Raw genomic sequence first — 7187 nt, 5'->3', positions numbered from 1 at the left:
AATAAACGACTTTTTTTCTTTATTTTAAAATTTAAATTGACTGAAGGGAATTTTTGATTCGATTCCTGAAATTTTTATGTTTTTTTCGATGAATATTCATAAATATACGTTTGAAAGTTAAAAATTTTAAATATGAAGAAAAACGTGTCCTACTCTCTTTTAGAATTCCACCGTTATCTTTTATGTTCAACGTACGCTTCTTAGAAATTTAGAAATTTAAAAGGGCGTTATAAAATGGCATGTATTTTAAAAAAGTATATAGTGTGCTTGTGAAGGGGGAGCTTGCGCAAAAGGGAAGTTCACTCTAAACTAAAGGTAGAAGCTCGAACAAGCTTTCGCGAACGCAGAATGTGCCGGTACGAACCAGAGAACGGATGATTTTTATACCTCTCATCCTTTCTCTCTCCGAAAAGCTCATTTCATTCACTGAACACGAGGTTTCGTTCGCGAATAATAAAATAATCAACACTGCGACAAAAAAATTATCCTCCGAAGAAATATAATTAAAAAAAAAAATAGTTTCTCAAAAGTTTTTCGTATCAAAATTTTAGTCTCCTAAAAGTTTTCCGCAAATTAAAAATATAGTTTTCCGAAAGTTTTTCGCATCAAAAATATAATTTCCCGTTGTTCGTATTTAAAAAATAGTTTTCTACTCAAAAAAAGCCTTTAAAAAATGGATATCGAAAAAAAATTAACAAAAATTTCTTTTCCATAAAAACTCTTTTTGATCGTTCAGCAAATGTCAAAGAAGCGAGAAGAAGAAAATCAAGTTGATGAAAGAAAGGAGAATAAGAAGAAATTATTGGTGAGGAATAATCGTTTTTTGTCATCCTCTTTTCAATAAATCCACCAAAAAAAAGAAAAGAAATCCAACAATGCTTCTCAAACTAAACGAATATCGGAAAATATGACCAAAAATCCCCTTTTTTTGGTGTTTTGGAAAAGAATTAAAAATGTAAGTTCCGAACACAATGGAGACAAAGTAATAAACAAAAAATGTTCAATAATTTCAAATGAAAAGAAATAATTTTTGAACAAGAAAAATAGATTTATTTTCATCGAGAAATTGAAGTGGGATAGGAATAAAGTAGAAATTGAAGTGCAAAGATAAATCTTGTGAAATCGGAATCCTCTATTCTTGGATTAGAAATTTTTGCTTCCGTCTACATTGACTGTGATTTATTTGAAAACAAACTAATCGAAGAGAGGAAGAAAGTGGTGGTAGAAATTTTAAAGGCAAACACACTCGATTCAAACAATTCAATAGTGACAATGAATCATCAAACTTAAGGGTTGTCAGATTCTTTTTTTCTTTTCCTTTCTTTTTTTTCTTTAAAATCAAACATTGGTTTTCCCAGAGAGGTGAAAAGTGAGTGAAATTGCTTGAATATCAAGTCAAGAAAATTACTGGAAAATATTGACGTCGAGGCGAAATTTAATAAAAGGGACTTCAAGTTAATCAACATCTCGTGTTTTTCTCTTCAATTAGGTGAGTGTTGGAATAAAATTTTCACTAAATAAATAACGAATACTTTTTCTATATTTGTATTTTTAATTAAAAAGAAACTATTTTTTTACTAAATAAATAAAACAAAATTTAAAACTATTTTATTTTTCACAATAAATTTTAATTCGTAATGTTGTGAAAAAATGTTTATAATATATATATATATATATAGGTTATTCAATAAGGTCCTTCGTTATTTAATTAATAAAACAAAAGTTGTAGCTTAATCTTCGGTTCACAACAACCACTTAAAATGAATTTAAATGTTTTTATTTATGCGGGATCGTGTATTCTTCTTCTCTTTATATCTCGATTAATTTAATTTTTAATCTATTGTTAATTTAGGACTTTTAGGAATTTCATTAGGGATTGCAGATAAGAACTATGGGTTCAGAACAATTTAACATCTTGTTTAGACCAAATAAGATATTATATTTATTTAGCAATAGTCATAATTGATTTTTACTTACAATTATCTTTATATTATGTAACCTTAATCTCTACCGCACTGAAACAAGAAGAATGAGAGAGAGTCATTTAAAACTAACCTTTCTTCTGGTCAGAATGGGCAAATTTGATGATTGATTATTTTGTTAATGGGTTGTTCATTTGTTAATTCTCAGTCATTACTATCTTAAACTTTTCACTATTAACGGTTTATTTAAATGGGACAATTTAAGACACTCATTTTTAACCTCACGTTGTTTTCGTCTCTACTCGCCTTAATTTCTCAATCTTTACGCGGCTATTTAATTCGACTATCTATTGCTTTGAGTTTGTTATATGATCACTGTCATATATTCAGAGCAATTCAAAGTGTGACGAAAGGGCTGTTAAAATTGTATAATGTGCGAGAGAGAGTAATTAACAATTTTTAGGTTATTTTTAATAAATTGATTTAAATTATTCCACTTCTTTATTTTGTGTTCACTATAACTTCTCAGTCTTATCTATTCCAAACACTTCGCGATTTTTCAGTTTAACAAGATCCTAAAGTTCTGAACGTTCAAATGAACGAAATTTATTTATTTCTTCTACAAATAAATTTTTTATTGCAATTATTTTGCGTTACTATCCAAAAAATTAATTACTGAGTTTTTAAACGTAAATATTTCAGTTTCTAAATTTGTTTGTGATTAATAATTTATTAAAATATCTCCAGTAAAAAATTTTTCGTTCATTTGAACGTTCAAAACTTGGGGATCATAGTTTAACGTCTACCCGAATTCGATTGCCCGTGGCGAACCCTTGAACCGGTCGAGTTTCGCAGACGGTCAACCTCGCGATAACCTGTCTCCAGGAGTTAACTGTCGCAAAGAAGCGAATTACATCGTAAGCACACCAGTTTTATTGCATGAAATTGAGGCTTGGGTGTGACAAATTATTGGGAAGGGTTAAGTATTAGGAAATATGTTCTGATGAAACTGAATAATTATGATTTCATTGCACTTTTTCTTCTCGTGTGGAAATTGCCCGACTTCGCCTTATTTGAAAAAGGGCACTGATGAGGATTTAATTAGGCCAACCACACTAATAATGTCTAGATATAGGTGATAATAGGGCACTGACTAGAATGCCTTCTTTTTCCAAATAGGAAAATCTAACTAGATCTATTTATGCCCCTATTAAATATTTCAATCAGGCTCTGACTAGAATGCCCTTTTTGTCTAAACAGGGAAATCTATCTTGTATCTATTTATGACCCTATTAGGTATTTAAATTAATTTTCAATTTCATTGAAAAATGCTAATTTCTAAATAATAAGCAATTAAATTAATCAGAAAAATAGTTCTAAACGCATATTAAAATACTATTTAAAATATAAAAACTATTTGAGCAAAAATATTTGCTATTTTTAAATTTCAAAATATTGCACTTTTTCTCACAAGCGGTAAAGAAATGTTCTGTTCAGTATATAAGGACGATGAGAAAGTAGATTCATAGCGTGCGAGTTAGTGTTAGGTATACGTTAGTGTTAGTGTTAAGTTAGTCATAGGTTGATTGGTCGAAACAGTGTTGTTTACATGTGTGTTTGTTCAGTAACTTGTTCAGTATTACTGGCGCAATATTACGCCTGTCGTAAATTTTTGCTTTGGTATTTAGAAAAACTAATGAGGCGCTAAAGAGGCCCTCTAGTTAAATCCCCACATTCTGCTTTTCTATTCAGGCAGTGATAAGGCAATCTAGTTAGAACCTCTCTATCTTTCCACATCATCACCTGATATTTCAAGCGTGACGAAATTAGACGGGTCCTGACTAATTTTCCTAGTTTGCTAAGTCCTATTTTCAATTTCTACACGGGTTATTGTGCAAAAATGCTTAACTCATTTTTGATTTTGCATCATGTGATGGCAATAAGGTCTGTGAGGTTAAGGACCTTTTCAGAAACGCCTGCGTTTCTGTTTTGTCAACAAACTACAATCTGGTCATTGAACCAAAAGAGTCTTTGACACTTAAATTTTCGAGTTAATGCATAAAAGTGGTGAAATCATTCTTGTATTTTGTGCTTGTCAATTATTTTAAATTATAGAATCGTAAGAAGGAATAGAATATGAAAGAATTTGGAATTTCTTAATCATGCAAAAAGACTGTTATGAACTCGAAGCAATCCTTATGTTATTGACCTGTTTGCGACACTACGGCTTTTACAAATAAGTTCATTGAATTTAATAATCTATTTAAATTTCAAATAACAATTAATTATTATATATGGCACATAATCAAATAGAGATCCGATTTTTCAAAGTATAACTTTTAAATCAATAATAATAAAAAAAACGATACTTTGAATGTACCGTAACACGTAAACATTTTTTACTTCTTTAAATCAGTTATTGAGACAATCAGTAAAATTTATATTTTAGTTTTATTTTTATTATACACTTCTCTTTAAATTTAAATGCGTTATAATATTCGATTCACTTAATTAAAATCAATTATTCACTGATTAATCAGTAAAATTTGTATTTTGATTTTTTATTTTCTACTTTTATATTCTCAATAAAAATTCTTTTTTTTATTCATCTCTCCCAATCTGAATGCGATAAAATAATCACTAAATTAAATTAGTGATAAACTAATTAATCAGTAAAATTTATATTTTGATTTTTTATTTTCTACTTTTATATTCTTGATAAAAATTATTTTTTATTGTATTCTTCTCTTTAAATCTAAATGAGTTAAAATGTTTACTTAATTAAATTAGTGATTCACTAATAAAATATAAATTTTACTGATTAATCAATCAGTAAAATTCATATTTTGCTATTTTATTTTCTATTTTTATATTCTCAATTAAAAATTATTTTTTATTGATTTTTATTTTATTTTTCTCTTTAAATCTAAATTAAATTAATGATTCACTGATTAATCAGTAAAATTTGTATTTTGATGTTCTATTTTCATATTCTCGATAAAAATTATTTTTTTTTATTTTTATCTTCCTTTTTATTCTATTCTTCTCGCAAAATCTAAATGAGTTGAAATTTTCAATAAATGAAATTAGTGATGGACTGATTAATCAGTAAAATTTGTATTTTGGTACCTATTTTATTTTTTATTTCTATATTGTCAATTAAAAAGTTTATTCAGTTTTAGTTTTATTTTACATTTCTTACTAACTCTTTATGCGTTAGAATATTTACTTAATTAAATTAGTGATTGACTGATTAAGCAGTAAAATTTGTATTTTGATAGGTATATTTTACTTTCTATTTTGATATGTCAATTTAAAATTGCTTTTTTTATTTTCATTTTATTCTTCTTTCTACATCTGAATTTATATCAAAAAAATCTTAACTTCTTTAATTCATTTATTGACTGATTAATCAGTAAAATTTGTACCCTGTTTGGTATTCTATTTTTTATTTTTATATTTTCAATTAAAAATGATTTTTTTTTATATTTATCTTATTTACTTCTATAATTATCTGAATGCGTTGAAATGTTTAATTAATTAAATTTTTGATTGACTGATTAATCAGTAAAATATTGTTTTTTTTTTTGATAAATCAGTAAATTTTAATTTTTGTTGACTATTATAAATTTTACTTATATAACATTTTTATATTTTTTTGGAAAGTTTGTAACTTTAGGAACATCTTTTTTTTTGATATTTCCAAAAAATAGGCTTTTAATTATAATTTAAAAAAAAATATTTTTTAATAAATTAGAAAAAATTTGTACTCACAAGTCCACGAGTTGCTCTATTTTTTCATAAACTTGATCTGTAAATAAATAATACAATAATTAATTAAATTATTTATTAAATTGTAAAATTTAATATCATTCTGTTTTTAATTTTTTAATTGTTTTAATTTAAAAAAATTTTTGTTTAAACAAGCAATTAAAGATAAGGGTAAAAATATATAAAGGTCTTTTAATTTTAAAACATGCATATATATGAATAAAAAACGAATGTTTTTATTATTTACAATATAAATACTAATGACGTATAAAATTTTTGTAGTAAATTTTATGAAACAGACTATAAATGTTACAACCACAAACAGTGATCGATAAATATAAAGTTTTATACTACAAAACTGATCATTAACGCAGATGAAATCAATCTTTATTTTTTTTCTTTTGAGGCTATAAAAATATTGTCTTTCCAACTAATTTGTCACTTCTGAAAATTGTATTTATTTTATTATTGAAATGAGATACATTTATTTAATTATATTTTAAGCAAACAGAATTTTTTAAAAGTTGTAAATTTTATAAAAATTTTGTTTCTATATAGGTACTAAAATATATTTATACATGGTAAATAACAACCATATGATAAAAATGATTCGTAGCATTAAAATGTTAATAAAAAAGTGATCAAAAGCCTTTTTATTTTTCTTTATTTTTTTTACCGAAGAAAAATACGACGATATTACTATAAAAGCAATGAAAAAATGTTCCATGTATGAAATTCTGTTCATTCTGCGTAAAAACATGCAGTTCACTTCACTTGACTTATTTTTGAAAATGCTTTGATTGGATATCAGGAGAAATGTGTCTGCTCGTTTATATAGATTATTCTCCCCTCCCCCCCTACTATATGGATTTAATTTTTAAGACCCACCCTAAAAAAATGTAATTCATTCAAATAACCGAATACTTGTCTAGTATAGAAAATAAATATTTACTTGAGTCAAACAATTTTTATTTAATATAGAAAAAAATTATACTTAGAACTGCGATAAGTTTCTATAGAATAGGGAAAGTATTGATAAAAACATTTAAATATTTCGCTAGTTTAGTAAAATTTGTAGTTGTTTCAAGTGAAAATTTTATTCAGTGAAATTAATTAAATGGTATTTGGGAGCGTTCACAAATGATGTCACGCAATTTTTGGAGATTTTCAACCCCCCTCCTCCCCTCTGTCACGCAATTTTTGCAATTTCACATGAGAAAAATACATTGTGTCACGTTTAGTAAGACCCTCCCCTACCCCCAAAAGCGTGACATCATTTATGAACGCTCCCTTTGCTTCAAATACTGAAATTCTTGGTTCAAATAAAATAATAATATTTATAAAAAATATTAAATATTTATTTGATATTAGAAAAGTAATTGGATATTTAAATCAATTTTTTGTTCCAATTTTTATACAAATTAGACTTTTGATTAGAATTAAACAATCAAATTTTGATAATAATATACAATTTTTATTTAAGTAAATAAATAT

General features: G+C 26.0%; 1 protein-coding gene across 1 annotated transcript in view; it reads left to right on the top strand.

Annotated features, from left to right (window-relative positions):
• Positions 1–333: 333 nt before the first annotated feature.
• The window catches only part of LOC122509883 (cysteine-rich secretory protein 2-like), a 213204-nt gene continuing 206350 nt past the window's right edge, over positions 334–7187 (top strand). Inside the window, exon 1 of the mRNA XM_043624190.1 lies at positions 334–1489. The gene's annotated coding sequence lies outside the window, so the exon portion shown is untranslated. The remainder of the gene's footprint in view (positions 1490–7187) is intronic.

This window comes from Leptopilina heterotoma, unplaced genomic scaffold (genome assembly GCF_015476425.1).
Source record: "Leptopilina heterotoma isolate Lh14 unplaced genomic scaffold, ASM1547642v1 Lhet_63, whole genome shotgun sequence".
Lineage (NCBI taxonomy): Eukaryota > Metazoa > Arthropoda > Insecta > Hymenoptera > Figitidae > Leptopilina > Leptopilina heterotoma.
The sequence above is the reverse complement of the archived record's forward strand: the minus strand, read 5'-3'. Positions and strand labels throughout refer to the sequence as shown.